Below are 20411 nucleotides of genomic sequence, written 5' to 3'. Positions count from 1 at the left end.
GGAGAGATTATAAAACATGGCCCAAAACTCCTTAGTAGGTGAAAGGCCTCCCTCAAATGGTCAATGATAAAAAGTTCTACACAACAAAGATGAGGGTAAAAAGAAGGTTTTGGAAAAACTTACAGAAAACCTTAGTGGCATAAGAACCTTCTTTGACCCTTCTGGTAAGTTATCCATGATGTGTAAGATTCCAGTCTCAATAACAATTTTTGACAACCATTGAACCGGCTTCATCGAATCAACTAACTCCTTTAAAGAAATGTAGAAAGCACCATACTTGATTATCTCAGGGCTGATTTTTTTTGAAAGCAATAAAAAGACAAGTTAGATCGAAGGGTCACAGCAGCAAAAAAATGTGCATGAAAATGAAAACAGAACCGTGTGCAACTAAAAGCCCTGTTCTGTGCAACATGCTATGCTTTCTGTGCAACTAAGTGGCTGGTCCTATGCAACTGAAAAAGATATGTATGTAGGCTGTGGGGAGTTAGTTTACCTGATAGCTCCATCATCTGCTCCTTTGTGATGCCTGACCCAATACAAGAGGGCGGCGTAAAGCTTGTTCACTGCCTCATTGGTGCTGAAAGTCTTCTTCTTGTTGCAGTCGATGAATGAAGACCTTTGAGATGTTGCGGGCCTTCTTACCCTCCTCTGTCTTCGTGCAAGAGGTGGTCCCGAAGAACTGCTCGTGCCAAGTTCTGGTTCTGCGCATATCGGGGTGTGGCAATTCTCTGGTGAACCAACATCTAGTTCTTGAGCTATTGCCTTGCCAGCATCAGCAGCATCACATCCTTCATTCACAGCTGCTGGGTCCAACTCACACTTATCAATGTAGATCACACCGGCTTCCGTTGTTTCTACTGCTGGAGCATCACCATCTATGCCGAGGTCAAAAGATGGTGCATCGCAGAACCCGTCACCATGATAAGAGTTTGATCTTCGTAAGGGTTCAAGGACCAGGGCATCTCCTTGCGGCACAAACACGGGTGCATCATTCACTGACTTGGTTCGCAATAGTATTGTAGTTGGCGGCCTTGGAGGCTTGCACCTACTTATAATGTCGAACACCTCCTCTTGTGTTAATGGTTGCTGAAAGTCAGCTCTTGGGGACGGCACTTTGATAGTTGGATCACCTCCTTTTGTGTTTGGCATTGAAGCATCTCTATGAGTAGGCACCTTGGGACTTGCAGTTGCAGTGGTGCCTTCCTAACCAGCTGTGGTGGTTTTGACTGTGACCATGCTGCTAACTGACACATCAGTTGGCACACTGGTATCTGTAGTTGGCATCTTTCTAGTCTGAGTTGGCGGCAACCTAGCAGAACTTGCCACCCCTGCATCAATGGCTGCGGCTCGTAGTTTTCTCTCGTCTCTGAACCCCAAATTTTTTGTGGCCTGTTCCCCCTTTGTGCCCCTGGCAAACTTGACAATCTTCTGCTTAGGTGGTTTTGGTGGGACTGTTGAAAGGGGAGTCTTACCCTTGATCTGTTGAATTTCTCTGACATTGGTTGGCTCTCTGCTCACTACAGTTGGCATATCAGTTTGAAGCACAGCTTCCTTGACCATATTTACTTCAGCATTTGCACTCACCATCTTCTCCTTGGTTTGAGGCAACTGCAGATTCTTCTTCATTGAAACTGCTTTACGCTTCTGGACCACGTGAGGGTTTGCCATGGATGCTACCTTGCTCTTGTTAGAGCTTAGGTCTGGGAGCTGCTTTAAATATTCCTTGTATTTTTTTTTTTTGAATGAACCTAGTCAAGACCCTTTCCTGCTTCCTCCATGTTAATTTGATTCTTTTCAGCTTCATTTGATAAGAACAGGCTCTTGTCAATGGCAAAGTTGATCGTCTCACACATATCTTTGTCGCTGAAATCTGGCACAGGAAAGGTGGTTGGCAAAGCTGGCTTCAAGTTGCAGAGCTTGAACATATCAATGCTACCCTGAGACTCTGCTTCGTCATTTTTCTTTGACTTCGGCAAATCCTTGTCTTTCCAGCAAGTTTTGTCAATCAGCATCTGTAGTGTGCTCCTGCTACTCAATGAATTGCTGCTGCTCGCAGGGGTGGCAGAAGTGCTAGTACTCCTGGATGTGTTGCCACCTGTACCACCAGAAGCAGGGGCGTTGTCATCATCATCGTCATCGCTGTTGTCGCTGCCTCCATTGGATCCCCTTTATCATCATAACCATCCTCGTCTTCTTCATCATCGTCTTTTTCCCTCTCACTGCCATCAGCTAGTGCACCTTTGTTTTCTCCCCTCTCACTTCCATCAACTGCTGCCCCTTTGTCCCCGTCCCCCTCTTTGGCCTCACCTTCTTCTTCCACCTCCTCTGCATCACTATCTTCTTCCTTGTCCTCCTCCTCTCCTTTGTCCTCTTCTTGTTTGTCCTCCTCCTCCTCCTCCTCCTCATCTTCCTCTTCCTCATCCTCCTCCTCCTCTATATCTTCTTCATTTTCATCCTCATCCTTGTCCTCCTCCTCTGATTCATCCGCATCTGTGTCCTCGTCGTCGTCAGCATCTATCGCTGCTTCCATTTCCTCATCTTCTTCTGACTCATCCTCAACAAACTCTTCTTCTTCTTCTATAGTTGACCCCCGTCTCTTTCTTTTTGGAGCACAGCGTGACGCCCCAGTTTGCATTGATGGTTGTTGTACATAAGGATCAATATCTGGTTCCTCGTCATCGATCTTGGCTACTGCTTCAATGAAGGTGCCAACCTGTTCAGTTACAGCCTTGCACAGCTCATTGACCACTTTTGCAATCTTTGCCTTTTTCTGCATCAACACAAAAAAAATTCAGTACTCATTCAGTTAGAAAAAATAATAAAAAATAAAAATGTCTGTAACTGACCATGATGTGATAAGCAAAAACGACTAATACACACTTTCTGGCCAACTAAAAACATGATTCTAACCAACTACACATGCACTGTGACACAAACTAAAAAACATGCATTCTGCCAAAAGTTGATGACAATGGTTGTAAATGAACACTTTGATTGTCCAAAAGAATATGTGCAACTACAAAAGCTTATATGTGCAACTGAACATACATCACAGCCAACTAAATTATATATTCTTGCAACTACAAAAGTTATACATGTCCAACTGAACATACATCCCAGCCGGTAAGTGATACAAGTTTCTGTATGCAAAACACTAACCTGCGGATTGTATGTTATTGGTAACTTGGATGCCACGAATGCTTCAGCTTGCAAAATTCCACCAAACAGTGGTGTCTGCTCCGTGCCTCTATACTCCTCTTTAAGCTAATGTGAAAAAAAGAGAAACAGAAAATAACAAGGTTATCAAAATAGATTTGTGTGTTGAACGAAACCACACATTACAACCTGTGCAACTACAAACAAGATACTGGGGTAGACAAATTCAACTATACATATATGCAACTGAACAAAAGACAGAAAAACTGTGCAACACACATGGCACCTAAAAAAAGGTTTCTACCAACTGATACAACACATATGTGCAACAAGATTAGTAAAACTATGCAACTTAAAAAGGATGGTGTGTCAATTTAAAATGAACATGTGTGCAGATTGCCAAACTTAAAGCTACAATCTGTGCAACTACATGCATTATTGTGCCAACTGATGACAGTTTTCTGTGCAATTTCCAAAAAGAGTGACCAGACATCAAAAGAACATAGAAGGAAGACATTGTTGGAAAAAAACAAAAAAGAACTCACTTGTAATTTGCCGAACACACCAGGAGAGATAGTATCCTTCTTGATCACCTTGACAATTAGAGTACTATCCCATGCATTCGATCGTATCGCGCAGTTGCTTACTGGGATGTCATGTACGAGCGCATCAAGGTATAGTATATGCACCAGACCCAAACAAAAGAAAAAGGCAAGTTCGGTTATTGTTATCAGAATTTCAGCAAACTATAACTGCATAGAAAGAACAGGAACAGATGGAAAAAAGTGGTCGTTTTCACTAACCATCAAGTGATACAAGAAGCAGCAGACAGTTTGCTTCTCCTGGTCTATGTTCCAAAAAGTTTCGTTAATGTGTTCTGCTACAAAGAGGCAGATGTTTGTATTCTTTAGCATTTGATGATCTAGCACAAGTCCATAACACTTTGGGCTGAGCTTCAAGGCCGTGGTTGGGGCTAGAAAAGTGCTGAAGGCAACCGCAAGCCAGGCCATAAAGAATGTGTCATCCGTTCTTCCAGCCATATCCTTAATCATCTTGAGCCATGCAGTGATCTGGGGATGAGAATTTCCAGTTATGTTGAAAGCCTGTCTGAATCTCCTAGTGGCATCCTTGTCAACTAAATATCTGAGTTTTTAACCCCTGTTTGGGAAATCAAATACCCTCTGAACACTGTCAGCATCGACACGGATCCTTCCCCTTCCTGGGAAAACCATTTCAGAGGTCTATGTCTGGTAGGACTGCACCAGGAACTTAGTGAGGTCCGCTGGAAGTGTGTCTGATAAGTTCAATAGCCCCCCGAACAACCTCGAAACTAGCTCTGACTTCTGTAGTACGGATAGAGAGGCGTTGAAATTTGCAAAGCGCGCTGGTGATGCCCTTATCCTGCCTGCTTGTGATGGTCGCTCCACATCTTCCCCTGGAGCCACCTCAACTCCTTCACCGCTACCCTGTTGATTACAAAATGAAAGCATTACGCAAACATTAAACATAAGAGAAAAAACAAAGAATGAAAAAAAAATAGCAATCATCATTTGGATCATTATTAGAATGAGCTATATATTCATAAAATGAATCGTGCCAACTAATATGATGTATTTGTGCAACTAATAAAGCTCATGAGGACAACTACAAGACTGCCAGTGTGCAACCTTCAAAAAAAAATAAAAAAAGTACGAGACCTGGCAGCTACAAAAAGTTCTAGTGGATGTGCAACAATAAGAAATGATACTGCAACACAAGAAAAAACAGTAACTAAAAAAAGGTTTGCAAAGAACTATTCAAATAGCTCATCAACACACACGAAAAACCCACATACCTCAGCATCTGCTGCGGAAGATGCGACAGCTTCTCCAGCAACTACTGCCTGCACACAAAAATGACCACTGATGTCACATATGAAAAGATGCCAACTAGTGAACTACAAGATGCCAACTAATGCCAACTAATGTCAACTGTATTTAAATCAATATGACTAGAGATGTCAACTACAAAAGGTTGTTATTGACAAACTAAAAACAAAAATAGTGGTCCGAACTGCTGCAAGATTTCATCACTATCTAAAAAAGGCGAGAAAACCACTTATATTCGAGATTTTACTTACCCTAGAAGATGACTCAGCTCCCTTGCCAAGTGATGCACGTCTAATCCGCTTTACAACACGGAACTGATCAGCATCCTAAGAAAAAAAATAAAAAAACATGAGCATGGGAAAAAAACAAAAAAAATGTTATATGACCCAAACAAAACCAAAAAATGGACTTGTGTCATCAGTATGCCACTTACCTCAACATCCTCTCCCTGCTCAACACTCTGCGCAGGTCGTGGCTGGCGATTAGCAGGATGATTCGAGTTCCGGCGAAGCGACTGACTTCCAGAACGCTGATTAAGCAACCAAAAGAAAACATGAAAAAAAGACATTAGCATACATATATAAGTTGAAAATAACTCAAAAACAAAAGAAAAAAAGTGAAAAAAAATACATCTCCTTCATTGCCATCCGCATCTCCTCCTGTTATAACCATTTTTGCCCTACGGCAGGAAATACAACAACAAAACATAGTTACAAGATGTGGACAACCAACTACTACAATGATGCAGCCAACTGGGCAATAAACCTTGTGCAAACTGGACATCAAATAAGCCAACTAACTTTTTTCTGCCTAGTTATTACTTGCCAACTGTGACAAGTAATACCTAGGCAGAAAAAAGTTAAGTAAAGGCAACAAGCTCAGTGAGATAACTTATTCTGAAAAAAACGTCCCTAGTTGAACATGAAGGGAGACACATGAAAACAACCACATCCACAACAAAAGACTTGCACATTGAGAAAAATTAAAATGGAAAATTGGCAAGAATTGGTACTAATTTGCACAAATCAAGGGGTCCTAGTTGCACAAAGCAGGAGAATAACATATAAACCACCACAGCCACCACAACGCTGGTGGATTAGGTATATTATATTGGAAAACTGGCAAGCATTGGTGCTAAAATTGCACAAACAAGTGTCCCTAGTTGCACACAGCAGAGGGGGAAACAGCCAACTAGTAAAAGTGTATAACATATGCAACTAAGTAAACCCAACTAAGCAGAGCAACTGGCACAAGTGTATAACATATGAACAACCAACTTAGTAAAAGTTATGCAGCCAACTGAGCAGGCAACTTGTGCAACTGAACACCGTATAGACAACCACCTAGTACAAAAAGAGTGAGCCAACTGACCAAAACAACTGCTGCAACTGCAGAGCATATGGAGAGCCAAGTACTATATGGACGCAGCCAACTGAGGAGAATTTTGTGCAACTAACCACTTAAATCTCTGAACACCAACTACAAAATCAGCCAATGCATTGCACACAACATTGCGCACATCTAATACAACTTACAGAATAACTAAGAATCATGAACAGATCTCAAATCTCTGCAAAATTGAACGGAACATGAACTAAACAGCCAAATCGCCCTAAAATCGCGCAACGGGCGCCGTGGACATGCATCCCTTCTACCTAACGACTACCGCGTACCCTGGCCAACTACACGTTGACCCTGTCCAGCCACCCCCGTGCCGTGAACTACGCCTCCAACGATTCCCCCGCGAGGAGAACCACCCGCAAGCCGTCGCCAAACCGAGCACTCCGCCGCGACGCCCCGTTCGGTGGAGAGGATGGCGAGGAGGAAGACGAAGACGGAATGGGGAGAGAACTCGCTGCGGCGAGGGATTTCAGGCCACCTTGTAGATCCCGACCACCGTTGGGCGCGTGCTACGAGATATGAGAAGGGAACTCAACGTGACCAAAATCGAGGATAAACGGGGTAGTTCGCGCCGTTCCCGAACCCTAGAGAGCATTCCCCTCGCATTTCGGCACCATCCGTGCTCCGCGAGATAGAGAGAGGGAGGAGAAGCATGTAGAAGTGGAGGGCGAGCATACCTCCAACGGCGAGGAGCACCAGCGATTCCCCCGCGAGGAGAACCACCCGCAAGCCGCCGCCAATCTGAGCACTCCGCCCGCCACGCCCCGTTCGGTGGAGAGGATGGCGAGGAGGAAGACGAAGACGGAATGGGGAGAGAGAGCACGCTGCGGCAAGGGATTTCAGGCGCAGATTTCGAAAACCGCCGCCCACGACCCCCACTACTCTCTCCTCTACCGCTTACAGGTGGGCCTCCCACGTTCGGATGCGGACAAAACCGCCCACGACCGCGGTGCGCGACCAATCCAGACTAGGTGGCACCTGGCGGATCTGGGCGCGATCGAACGGCCACGAGCCGGCCGCCCGTTTCTGTTAGTTGATGGCTGGCCACTTTTTAGATTTTAGGTATTATTTTTTAGGAATCGTACGAGTCAGATTGACGTACCGCGCTGCTGAAGGCCGAAACTTCCTAGACTCTGAACGAAGCTTCCTCGAGAAAAAAGTTCAACCGACTACCTAGATCAGATCCACAAATCACTCCTGCCACGACGGGCCTTCATCGATCGCACATCCATCTAGTCGCACCATGGCCTCCGCCGACCGTCTCTCCGCCCTCGCCGACGACCTCCTCCAGCGCATCCTGTCCTTCGCGCCGGCCAAGGAGGCCGCGGCCAGCGCCGCCCTCTCGCGCCGATGGAGCCCGCTGTGGCGCCGCACGGGCGCCCTCAACCTCGACAGCAGGCCCTACTCCCGCCAGCACTCCAGATTTTACCACGGCGACCGCTTCGACGACTTCTTCCGCCACGGCAAGGCCGCCCTCGCCAGCCATCTCGGGACGGCGCTCAAGAGGCTCACGCTCTGCCTGTTGGAAGACGCCTACCTCGTCGGCGACAAATGGCACTACTGTAGGAACGACGACGTGGTGCCAGAGTATGACGCCCGGGTCGCCGGCCTCCTCACCGACCCCGCCGCGGCCGTGCTCGAGGAGCTCCAGATTGCCGGCGAGTGCGTCTTTGTCTGCAAGTACGTCCCGCCGCTGGCCTCCCTGCCGTGCGCCGCCACGACGCTCCGGGTTCTGGAGCTCCACAACTGCAGCCTCGAGCCGGCGTCGTCACCAGCACCACCGATGGAGCCGTCAGCGAGCCTCGCTTTCCCGCACCTCACAGATTTGACGGTGCGTGACTGCACTTACTTGGAGTGGTATCTCCAGGCCATGGTCGACGCCATGCCGTCGCTAACCAGGCTCGCGCTAGTGGACGTCACTAACAAGCCGCTGACGCCGCCGCCGGTTTCCACCGAGGATTCCTTCATGCCCACGTCCAAGTCTTTCAACCTGCCCCTCCGCCTCGCATCCCCGACAGTCACTGCCTTGGTGCTCGAGATCAATATGTGCCTGAACGAGCTCGACGATTCCCGCAACATTGGCATACAGCTCGACATGCCGAGCCTCCGCTCCTTCCGCTACAAGGGCTTCCCCTTCAAGCTCTCGCTCACATCGCCGGCGCCGGGCCTGGCACGAGTCCACCTCGACACCAACCGCCGCGAGAGCGACGTTTACAAGTGCGAGCCCGCGGCACGCGTGCTTGCGAGCTTCTGCACCACGAGGTCCCTCAACCTGCGTCTCAGCACCATTGAGGACATTATTGTCTCCAACGACTGTTATCGCTATGGTGACTAAACTTTCACGGGCGATCAAAAGCCCGGCGAGGAGGTCATCCTGCTGACCTTCCTAAACCTCAAGCTCCTGGGAATAGACACAAGCTTCCATTACAGGGACAGCAACACGGCGTCGGCATTGGCAACGCTACTCCGCGCCTGCCCGGCTATGTCCGAGCTCCGCCTCAGGTTAAACACGAACAGGGACTACCACTACGATCGCGAGACCAAGGAACAAGTCGGAGGCCCCTCCGCCCAGTCCATGGAAAGGTTCAACAGGCTCGGGTCCATGTGCGCCAAACACCGCGACGACATGGAGCTCGGCGGGGTCTCAGAGCTCCCGGCTGCTTTCGCCAACAGTTGCACGTTCGGCTGCCTGAGGACGAGCCTGCGTAAGGTGACGCTGCAGTTCAAGTCCAACGAGCACAACTGCTTTCAGGTACAGCTGGCCAGGTTCCTTGTCGAGAACGCCATGGTGCTCGAGGAGATGCACGTTGAGGATGGGGGCCAGTTCTGGCCGGATCACCTCTTGGTCAAGCTCACCAGATGGAGGGCCGAGGCGTTCCGGCGGATGAACCTGTCGGACACTAGCGGCTTTAGGGCATCTTCAGTCGTTGGCCCCCCAGGACGCATAAAAATCGCCCTCTGGGGGCGAGCCGGCGATACACTCGACGCTGGGGGCGGTTTTGCGCCCAGTCGTCGCCCCAGCTCGCCCCCAGACGCCGAAATTGGCCCATTTTGCAGCCCAATTTTGACGAATAAATGGCCCATATGGACGAGAATAGGCCCATATTCGGCGTGGTTTCGCCGTGTCTCGGCGTCCAATTATCAACACAATTATTTCTTATCACATATTTCATCACAGAAAAATCAAATACTTCAACAAAATACTACAACAACAAATAGTTCAATACAAATTATATAGTTCAACAAATAAAAACTCGTATTTCATCACGCGGCGTCCTCCTTGAGCCTCCATAGGTGCTCAATCAGATCTTTCTGCAGTTGATGATGCACCTGTGGGTCTCGGATCTCCTGACGCATACTAAGATAGGCAGTCCAAGTTGCCGGTAGCTGGTGATCAACTTCGGCTAGAGGACCCTGCCTGTAGTATGGTTCAGTGTCAAACACTGGGTCTTCTTGCTCACTCTCGATGATCATGTTGTGCAAGATGACACAGCAAGTCATGATCTCCCACATTTGATCTTTCGACCAGGTCTGAGCGGGGTACCGAACAACAGCGAATCGAGATTGGAGCACACCAAATGCCCGCTCGACATCCTTCCTTCAAGCCTCCTGAAGCTTTGCAAACCAGGCGTTCTTGCCTCCTGCCACAGGGTTTGAGATCGTCTTCACAAATGTCGACCATCTCGGATAGATGCCGTCAGCTAGATAGTACCCCTTGTTGTATTGGTGCCCATTGATCTCGAAGTTCACCGGAGGAGAATGGACCTCAACGAGCTTGGCAAAAACAGGAGAGCACTGCAGCACGTTGATGTCATTGTGAGTTCCTGGCATACCAAAGAAGGAGTGCCAAATCCAGAGGTCCTGTGTGGCTACCGCCTCAAGCACCACACTGCAACCGCCTTTGGCGCCTTTGTACATCCCCTGCCAACCAAATGGGCTGTTCTTCCATTTCCAATGCATGCAGTCGATGCTTCCAAGCATCCTAGGAAATCCTCTTGCTGCATTTTGGGCTAGGATCCGAGCGGTGTCTTCCGCATTGGGTGTTCTCAAGTATTGTGGCCCAAACACTGCCACCACTGCCCGACAGAACTTGTAGAAACACTCTATGCTGGTGGACTCGGCCATGCGCCCATAGTCATCGAGTGAATCACTGGGAGCTCCATATGCAAGCATCCTCATCGTTGTCGTGCACTTCTGGATGGAGGTGAATCCAAGAGCGCCAGTGCAATCCATCTTGCACTTGAAGTAGTTGTCGAACTCCCGGATGGAATTCACAATCCTGAGGAAGAGCTTTCGGCTCATCCGATAACGGCGCTGAAATGTTCTCTCGCCATGAAGTGGAGCATCGGCGAAGTAGTCGGAGTAGAGCATGCAGTAGCCTTGCAGACGATGTCGGTTCTTTGCTTTCACCCGCCCCGGCGCCAAGCCACCTCGCCGCGGCTTTTCATTGCTCGCCAGCAGCGGGGCAAGGGCGGCGAGCACCATCAGATGCTCTTCTTCCTGGACGTCGGCCGCGGCTTCCTCCTCCAGCAGCACGGCGAGCTCTTCCTCCTCATCCGAGTCCATCGCCGAGACAGGCAAAACGCCGAACACCTTGCGCTCGGTGGGCGTGTACCCGCCGTTAAACCGCGCCTCCGCGGCCGGAAACGGCGGCCGGAAACGCCCAGCTGCTGTGGGAGGGGCTGCCGTGGCGAAGCGCTGCTATTTTTCGGCGGGGAATGGCTATCTAGCGGAGTAGGGCGGCGGCCTCGCCGGGATATAGCTAGTGGTGGCCGAGGGCGCGAGGGGTGCGACGCGAGTCGGGGGAAGAAAACCTTGACTTTTCCCCTGTCGATGTGGGCCAGGCGTGCTTTTCCCTAGCGCCGGCGCCCCCAACGGCTCCCCAGCGCGCCGGGTTCGGCCTGTGACCGCCGGGCGGAAAAAAGGTCCGAACCGGCGATTTTCGGCGTCCTTGGGGCGCGACTGGGCCGTTTTTTCGGCGCCGGCGCCGAAAAAGTGGCCTGGGGGGGGCCTGTTGGGGCGCGGCTGGAGATGCCCTTAGGGTGCACCAGCTAGCTAATCCTGTCCTAGATCCCGAGGTCAACTATTTATATGTCTGCTGTTGAGGGTTCAATCCTAAATAAAGGAATGGAATAACTCATCAAGACGGCGGGCTTCCTTGATTAGAAGAAATTTTGTGGAAGGAAAGATACACATGATTCCAATCCTTATGATTTAGTAGGATTCATCATGTTCATGTTTAATAACAAGCTTATTTTAGACCAACATATGTTTGTTAGGTTGATCTCTCTCCCGTTCGAGCCCAACGGGTCGAACGGGCCCTTGCATCGTGCCCTGATCGGGGGCGCCCAACCAAACCATGGTTGGTGGGCCCCTGTGACCCGCGCTATTTAAACAGAGGTGGGGGCTGGGCACGAGTTACGAGGTTAATCGCTGCCACAATCTCCACCGAACACTCCCTACCGATCTAGGGTTAGCGCGGTGCTCACGGGAAGCTCCACCACCGCCGCCATCTACTCTCTGTCCACATCATCACAGCCGCCACAACATCATCATGGCTGCTGGTTCAAGCTCATAAGGCAAGGCAGAAGGTAGGTTACCGGATTGATCTAGCCTACACGATCCAAAAAGATCTATCAATGGTATCAGGCCATCTTGGTTAGATGATTTTCGGTAAAAAGATAAAACAGAGAAAGAAAAAGAGATCCCCTCCCAAGAACCCTAATCAGAGGGCAAAGGAAAGTTCACCGGCAGAGGGCCTCGGGCCTCGCCGGCAAAGTGCGCCGCCACTTCGGCCGCGCCGTTCCTCTCGGTCCCCACACGCATCGGCAAGCCGAGGTGCGGGGAAGAAGAACACAGCCTCCCAAGGGGGCAAAAGGGCACCATCACCGCACCGCTTGACGGCGGCGCGCTCTCCATCGGGAGCTCGCGCACACCGGCAAGGGGGGCAGAGGGGGCACCGCTGCTTCACGCCATCTTCGTCCTCGGTGACAGAGAGAGGAGGCGGTGGTGGATGGGGGAAAGAATGAAGAAAGGGATTGAGAAAGGGAAGGAGATGGAGGCGCGCGCGGTGAGGTGGCTTCCGCCGCCGCCGCCGGCGGCCGGACCGGGCGGCCAGGGCGCAGCCCCGAGCTCCGCGTCGTGAGAAAGGCGAGAGAGGAGGCGCAGTCGTCGCTCTCTCTCCCTGCCAAAGGAGGAAAGGGAAAAGGGCTCACGCGGCACGGCGGCGTACGTCGCCGTCGGCGGCTGGCGCGGTGGCGCTCGACGCCGTTGCCGGGGAAGTCCCGTACGGGACAGAGGCGAGCGGTGCGAGCGGCGCGCGAGGAAAGAACGAGAACGGGGCTAGGGTTCGAGATCGGTCGGCACTTGTTTTGACCAAGCGAAAGCCGCGGATGGCCGTCGGATCTCCACAGACGTCCAGGATCAAAACCCTAACTGGACACGGGCCTTTTGGGCTGAAAGTGGCACAAGCTGGCGTCGGCAGCGCGGGCGCAGAAGCTGGGCCGATTGGCAGCCACGCATACTGGGTCGCGTCGCCCTCCACCGCAGTGAGCCCAGTGGCTCGGGCGGCAGAGCTTGCGGGGGAGACGGCCGTGGACCGCTGCGGGCCTCCCGCGCCAGGCCGAGGCCGGCTGGAGCTGGCTAATCTTTTATAGCTTTTCTGTAAAAATTAGTCCAAAGTTTTTTTGTCCAGAAAAAGAAATGTTCATGAATTTTATAAAGAAAATTAAAAAGTTCATAATTTTTTATTCTGTCAAAGAAAAAATTTCTGTAAATAGTAAAAGTTCGTGAATTTTTATTCATGATTTTCCGCTGCGTAAATAATTAATAGAGCTCTTTGCGAAGAAAATAAAGTTTAGGTAGAATTAAGTTTTTAAGAGCATGTTAAAGTGATTATTAAAATGAATATGGTTGTTATTTTTATGACCAACGTTTATTATTGAAAATAAAAGTGCTCTTTTAAAAGTGAATAGAACTAAAGTAAAAGATTAAATTGTTGCTTCTGTAATGCATTTTTTAACCAACTGGTTAAAATTTCTTAGAGAGTAAAAGAGTACAGATTGTTTTTTAATAGAATATTGTAAAGTTTCCGCTGCAAAGTATAAGTTTTATCCTCCAATTAAATTGGAACCAACGGGAAAGTTTAATTGGAAGGAATGCCCTAAGCAATGTTTTTCCCCTGTGGGTGAAATAAGATGCGGATAGTTTCCACTATGACAAAAGAAAGATATTTGTTTTAAAGTTAAAATATGGTATTGTTATTTTCTGACCAACATTGATGATAAAAGTGCTATAATTTTATGAGTCTTATGTTCAAAGTTTAAATCTCTGATAAATTTTGTATCAAAGTGGTCAATTTTCAGAGAACAGATAAAGATCAAGAAATGCTCTTGAACTAGAGGAATGTATATTTCTTGTTCCCGCTGCAATAAAGTTGATGGTGATGATTAATTCTTAGCAAAGTTGTTTAATAGAGATACTATCATCACATTGTTTATGAGTTATATGCATTATTGCCATTTCTGCCCAACGGTGATATGGAATTAATGTATAAGGATGATGTTTATTCTAATTCTGCCACAATGGTGATTTAGAACATAAAAGAAAGTTTCAAAAGTTTAATGTGCATTTCTTTTAACCAGACCAACGTAGGGTTATTTTTTATGCCCATTATTGTTGATTATTGGCTAAGTTTTCTCAGACTAAAAGTTTTGCATGCTTTCATTTGTGAAAGCGAATGGCTGGGTACTTGTGACCCAAAAGATGACCAAGAAAGGTCATAACGTGAGGGAGTATGTTCTCTCTAAAGAATGGCATAAAAAGAAAAGAGATAGATCATTGAGAGTCTTGGTTGATGAATGTCTTTTATGTACTCTCTATGAAGAAGTTTTTTTAATCAACATGATTTGAGATGAAACAAGCAACATGCGTGTTTAATTTGACCAACGTCGGATCAAGCATGTGTGTCAAAGAGCATTCGGATTTATTCCTAAATTTGATGATTGAATATGCAGTCAAAAGAGTCAATTCTATCATTTATGTTCCCTTACAGGGAATTACCCGCATGGCGGGAAAAGATGATTATGATAAAACCTGCATGGCGGGAAAAGTTTGGGAAAATACCTGCGTAACGGGGTAAAGCTAACATAATATTATGTCAAAAATCCTGTATGGCGGGAGAAATTCTGGCAAGAGAAAGATATGATAACTCACGTGCTTTTAATGTATCCCACTATGGGAGAAAATAATGGAGTAGTTGAAAGGCACAACCGTATACTTATGGATATGGTGCGCAGCATGATGAGTTATTCCAACTTGCCATTGGGATTATGGATGGAGGTGCTTAAAACCGCCATTCACATTCTCAATAGAGTTCCAAGCAAGTCGGTGCCCAAAACACCGTACGAGCTATGGACAGGAAGGATGCCCTCCCTACAACACTTCAGTGTGTGGGTGCCACTTCTTTGGTTATCTAGACAGATCAAAGGGTTTTTCGTTTCTACTGCCCAGACAAATATACAAAGTTTGTAGAAACAAGACATGCAGTCTTCTTAGAGGACGAAATGATGAGGGGGAGCTTGGTAGCTCGGAAAATTGATCTTGAGGAGAAGAGGGTGCATGCACCTAATCCGATGATTTAGGAGCCATTTTTCTCACTACCAGTTGCAACTCCACCCATGACAACTATGGGAGCAGACCCGGAACCTATCCGTCAGGAGCCGACTGAACCCGTTGTTAAGCATGAAAGGGAGGTGCAACAACAAATTTTAGAAGAAGTGACAAAAGTTGAGGCACATAATGTGCCAGAAACTGAGGCCCTTAGAAGGTCTACAAGACCAAAAAAGTCAGCTATTTCTACTGACTTTAAAGTTTATAACATAGAAATGGTTCATATGAAAAAATATCCCACCTCATATGAAGAAGCCATGAGAAGCCCTCATTCATCGAAATGGATGAAGGCAATGGAAGACGAGATGAAATCGATGAGTTCCAAAGATGTTTGGGACTTAGAGGAAATTCCTAAAGAAGCCAAAATAGTAGGCTATAAATGGGTCTACAAAATTAAGTATGACTCTAAAGGGAATATAGAAAAGTATAAAGCACGGCTCGTGGCAGAAGGATTTACACAAAGAGAAGGGATAGATTACAAGAGACATTTTCTCCAGTCTCATGTAAGGATTCCTTCATAATCATAATGACATTAGTTGCTCATTTTGATTTAGAGTTACATCAAATTGATGTAAAGACGGCATTTCTGAATGGTGATTTAAAAGAAAATGTCTACATGAAACAACCTAAGGGTTTTATCATGGAAGGCAAAGAAAATATGGGATGCCGCCTGAAGAAATCCATTTATGGATTAAGACAAGCCTCTCGGCAGTGGTATCTAAAGTTTAATCAAACGATTAAAAGTTTTGGATTTAAAGAAAATATTGAGGATAACTGCATTTATGCAAAGTTTAAAAATGGGAAATATATTTTCCTAATCTTGTATGTGGATGATATTTTGCTTGCTAGCAGTGATGTTAGTCTACTACAAGAAACAAAGAAGTTCTTATCCTCGAATTTTGACATAACAGATCTTGGTGAAGCATCATATGTTTTGGGCATAGAAATTCACCGAGATAGAACCAATGGAGTCTTAGGACTATCGCAGAAAGCATATTTAGAAAAGGTTCTTAAAAAGTATAATATGCATGCGAGTAAAGCCACACCTGCTCCTATAGTTAAGGGCGATAGTTTTGGGAAATTCCAATGTCCCAAGAACCAGTACGAGATCGATCAAATGAAAGCAGTACCATATACTTCGGCAGTTGGCAGCTTACAGTATGCACAAGTGTGCACTCGCCCTGACTTAGCTTTTATCACCAGGGTACTTGGTAGATATCAAGAGAATCCAGGCATGGAGCACTGGAAGATGGTAAAGAAAGCATTGCGTTATGCGCAAGGCACGAAGGACTACATGCTAATATACAGGAGAAGTGATTCCCTAGAGATAAAAATTTATTCAGACGCAGATTTTGCGGGGGACAGAGATGATAGAAAATCCACGTCAGGATACGTCTTCACTCTCGCTGGGGGAGCTATTTCGTGGAAAAGCTCCAAAGAGTTGATAGTTGCATCATCCACGATGTATGCAGAATTCATAGCATGCTTCGAAGCCACGGGGCAGGCGATATGGCTAAAGAAATTTGTACCCGACTTGAAAGTGGTAGATTGTATTCATAAACCACTAAAAATGTACTGTGTAACCAACCCGCAGTATTCTATGCTCACAACAACAAGTCGAGTAATGCTGCCAAAACAATAGAGATAAGGTATTATGTTGTGAAAGATAAAATCCAGGATCAAACTATAAGTCTCGAGCATATAAGGACAAAGGATATGCTTGCGGATCCGCTAACGAAAGGCTTACCACCCAATGTGTTCAAGGAACACTTAGCCGACATGGGTTTAACGGAAAGCCTTACGATTCCTGGATAGGCCCAAAAGGAACAGAATTTGTTTCTGAACTTAACGTATGTTGTACCTGTATGATTCTATCGGCAATTAAGCTGTGACGATGAAACATGCTCTATGTACCAATATGTGATGAAACAAATAAACTAGAAAGTATAAGGTTAAAAGTAAAGTTGAGATCAAGGGGGAGAATGTTAGGTTGATCTCTCTCCCGTTCGAGCCCAACGGGTCGAACGGGCCCTTGCATCGTGCCCTGATCGGGGGCGCCCAACCAAACCATGGTTGGTGGGCCCCTGTGACCCGTGCTATTTAAACAGAGGTGGGGGCCGGGCACGAGTTACGAGGTTAATCGCTGCCACAGTCCCCATCGAACACTCCCTAACGATCTAGGCTTAGCGCGGTGCTCACGAGAAGCTCCACCACCGCCGCCATCTACTCTCTGTCCACATCATCACAGCCGCCACAACATCATCATGGCTGCTGGTTCAAGCTCACAAGGCAAGGCAGAAGGTAGGTTACCGGATTGATCTAGCCTACACGATCCAAAAAGATCTATCAATGTTATCCATGTAAAATTGAACCCATTCAAAAGAAGACTGGATCAAGTTAGACATCTCAAAACCTCCTAATAATCAGTCAGAAGAATTGACAAGAAAATAAGCCAAATCCTAAATAATTGAGGATTCGGTAGCAGACGCCAAATTGACGTCAGCTATGTTAAAAAATCGAGGTCAGCTCCTTTCTCAACCTTGTTTTTCTTTACTGTGGGAACCTCTTTATTTATTTATTTGAACTTCCGTTCAGGGTTTAACTTGGTTGTATGCGGTGATTGGATTTATATATCTATATTATATCTACCTACCTAATATAATAATAAAAGATTTATATATCTATATTATATCTACCTACCTAATATAATAATAAAAGAAGGCGATATTCTTGATTTTGTTTTACCCGTCAGAATTTTCGTATGTTTTTTTAGGGTTTAGCCAAACTTTATTCATCAAACGCCACATGGAGTGGGATGCAGTTCGGATCATAGGGTTGGCTAAACCAAACGTGGCGCCCCTGACCAACATATTTGGCTAAACTATGTGCTTCATAGTTGACATCACGACTTTCGTAAATAAAAGAACAAGTAAAAGTTGAAGCTTGAAGTTTTATCTCCTTGATAATGTCCCTGTAGTCTCCCGTAGCTCCCATGTTGATGTCGCCGACGGCTTGTTTAGAATCAGAAGAAATGACAAACTGCTGCACATTCAGGTCTGAAGCAAGTGCTAGAGCCTCTCTACATGCGATGACCTCTAGGGTATCTGGGTCGTGGAGACCGTAGATTGATAGGGCCGAGCTCCCCAAGTAGTTCCCTTCGCTATCCCGGCAGACCGCGGCTGCCACCCCTCTTCGTCCCGCTCGAACCCCGGCATCGACGTGTATTTTGCAATGACTTAGGTGCAGCTGGGCTGGCCCGAACCTCTTTTCCTCCTTCCCGAATCATCTCCCGCTCCTGAATAAATTGGACCACAAAAGAATGTATAGCATAGGGGCTTTGGAAAATTCCCTCATGGATGGCCTTTCTCCTAGCCGCCCAGATTACCCATAGCGTGACTGAAAGCTTGACGAACAACTCATGAGATAATGACTGCATATGTGTAAATAACCATTGTTTCGCATTGGGTTCAGAGGTGGCTGCGATTTGCTGTCCGAGCTCTTCATCAACTAGTGCCCACGTATACTTCGACATGGTGCAGTCTACTAGAGAGTGCTTCCATGAGTCAAGCGCACCACAAATTCCGCATGCACTGGAGTCCGACATGTGCCTGTGTGCTCTTACATCATTGGTAGGTATCGAGTGATGTGATAAACGTCATAGGAACATTCTTACTTTTCCGTGGACCGCCGTCTTCCACAACGTTTCCACTCCTTCTCCTTCGTATCTTTCCCTAATATTAAAGTGAGGATTGTTTCTCCATTTTTTATTGTCCATGGTGGGACCATAAGTTTTTTCGTCCGTCTTTGGTTCCTATAGTCCGTTTTTAAGGAAAAAAAGAAAAAAAAACTGAACCGAAAAAAACAAAAAGCCAACAACAGGATTTGATCCTTGTAATATAAGGTTGATACTTGCAGCGCCAACCAACACATTGGGCGCCTGCATGCATCAAAATGAAGCGCCTGATTCCTTTTGATATAGTATTGGGCATGCGGAAATAAGGTATGAAGTTGTGCGGGCAGTGTTTTTTTTAACCTTTTTTAATGTTTTTTTTGTTTAGGCCAGCCCAACTAATCGACAGCTAACAACACAACCGTAATTAATTGATCCCAAATTCTCCAAAGTGCACGCGCACTATACGGTGGAAACGAGCGGCCGAACGAGCACCGCTCGATCAACCAAGATCGCGCGGCCACAATTTCTAGGCGCGGGAGTGAGGCCGCTTCGCGCACGTGGCTGGGCACATCGCATCGTCGCTCACCTGGTCCACGCGCGTCGCGTCGTGTACCCACAGGCTGGGTCCACTTGTCACTGACGGAGGTAGAACACGCCTGGGTGAAACGACAAAGAGTTAGTGAACGGCGGCTTCGAAGTTCGATCCTCTCCATGGCCCTCCTCCCCCAGTCCTCTCGTTCCCCATTTTCCTCCTCCCAAATCAGGCGAGATCCAGAGGTGTAACCACCGGAGGAGGCAAAGGAACCGGCGCCGCAACCGAAGCCGAAGACGGGCGGCGAACATTGGGAAGTGGATCATCTGCCACCATAACCGAAGTCAGTCGGAGGAAGCCGAAGGCGTTGGCGCGTGCGGAGATTCGTTGCTCGTCGCCAGCGCAGGTAAGGTCCTACCCATGGATTTGCTTATGTCCTCCCTTATATGTGTATCTCCTATCTCTTCCCTAGCATAGATCCTGGCTGGGGGCGGCTCGTATTGCTCGTATTCGTCGGACGAGGGAGGCGATACTCAACGCGGAGAGGTCGCGACGGAGGGGGATGAGTTTGCCGGGCAGCCCATAGCGGTGGTTAACCGCATCCTCTTCACACAGTTACGGCCATGGTGGCGTTGGCGTCATGAGCAAAGCTCTCGTGCTGCTTTCGAACTAGGGAGGCGTGGGGATTCAGTGAGATTTGAGTTCAATTTCAACCAGAGCGAGTAGATAATGGGATAGCGTAGGTTCGTACATCTCTTTTGCGTCCTGGTTCCCCGTGTTTTTTATTGGTTTTTTCTAGTATAAGTTGCAAACGGAGCAAGGAATAGTTGGCTAGCTAGTTGTAAAAGTTGCACAGGGATGCAAACATAGTTGGATTATTACACGAAGGACGATTAGGAGTGTGTTTTCCAATTTCATTTTCCAGTTGCACACGCTCATACATCAATTGGCTGCATCCTGCAGGCTCTAGATCATTTAGTTGGCACGACATTTTGTTCATTTTTTAAGGGAGTTCCAGTTTGGTCAGGGGGATTCGAGGGTGCATGTTCTAGTGGGATACGAATTTCATGGCAAGTCACCTCCGTATTACGCAAGGATTCTGGCGAAGTGC

General features: G+C 47.3%; 1 long non-coding RNA gene across 1 annotated transcript in view; it reads left to right on the top strand.

Annotated features, from left to right (window-relative positions):
• The first annotated feature begins 19522 nt into the window (after positions 1-19522).
• LOC119358957 overlaps positions 19523-20411 on the top strand; it is a 2333-nt gene continuing 1444 nt past the window's right edge. The window contains exon 1 of the long non-coding RNA XR_005172341.1: positions 19523-19706. This is a non-coding gene — a long non-coding RNA (uncharacterized LOC119358957). The remainder of the gene's footprint in view (positions 19707-20411) is intronic.

Source organism: Triticum dicoccoides, chromosome 2A (genome assembly GCF_002162155.2).
Source record: "Triticum dicoccoides isolate Atlit2015 ecotype Zavitan chromosome 2A, WEW_v2.0, whole genome shotgun sequence".
Lineage (NCBI taxonomy): Eukaryota > Viridiplantae > Streptophyta > Magnoliopsida > Poales > Poaceae > Triticum > Triticum dicoccoides.
Note: the sequence above shows the minus strand (reverse complement) of the source record. Positions and strands in the feature narration are given on the sequence as shown.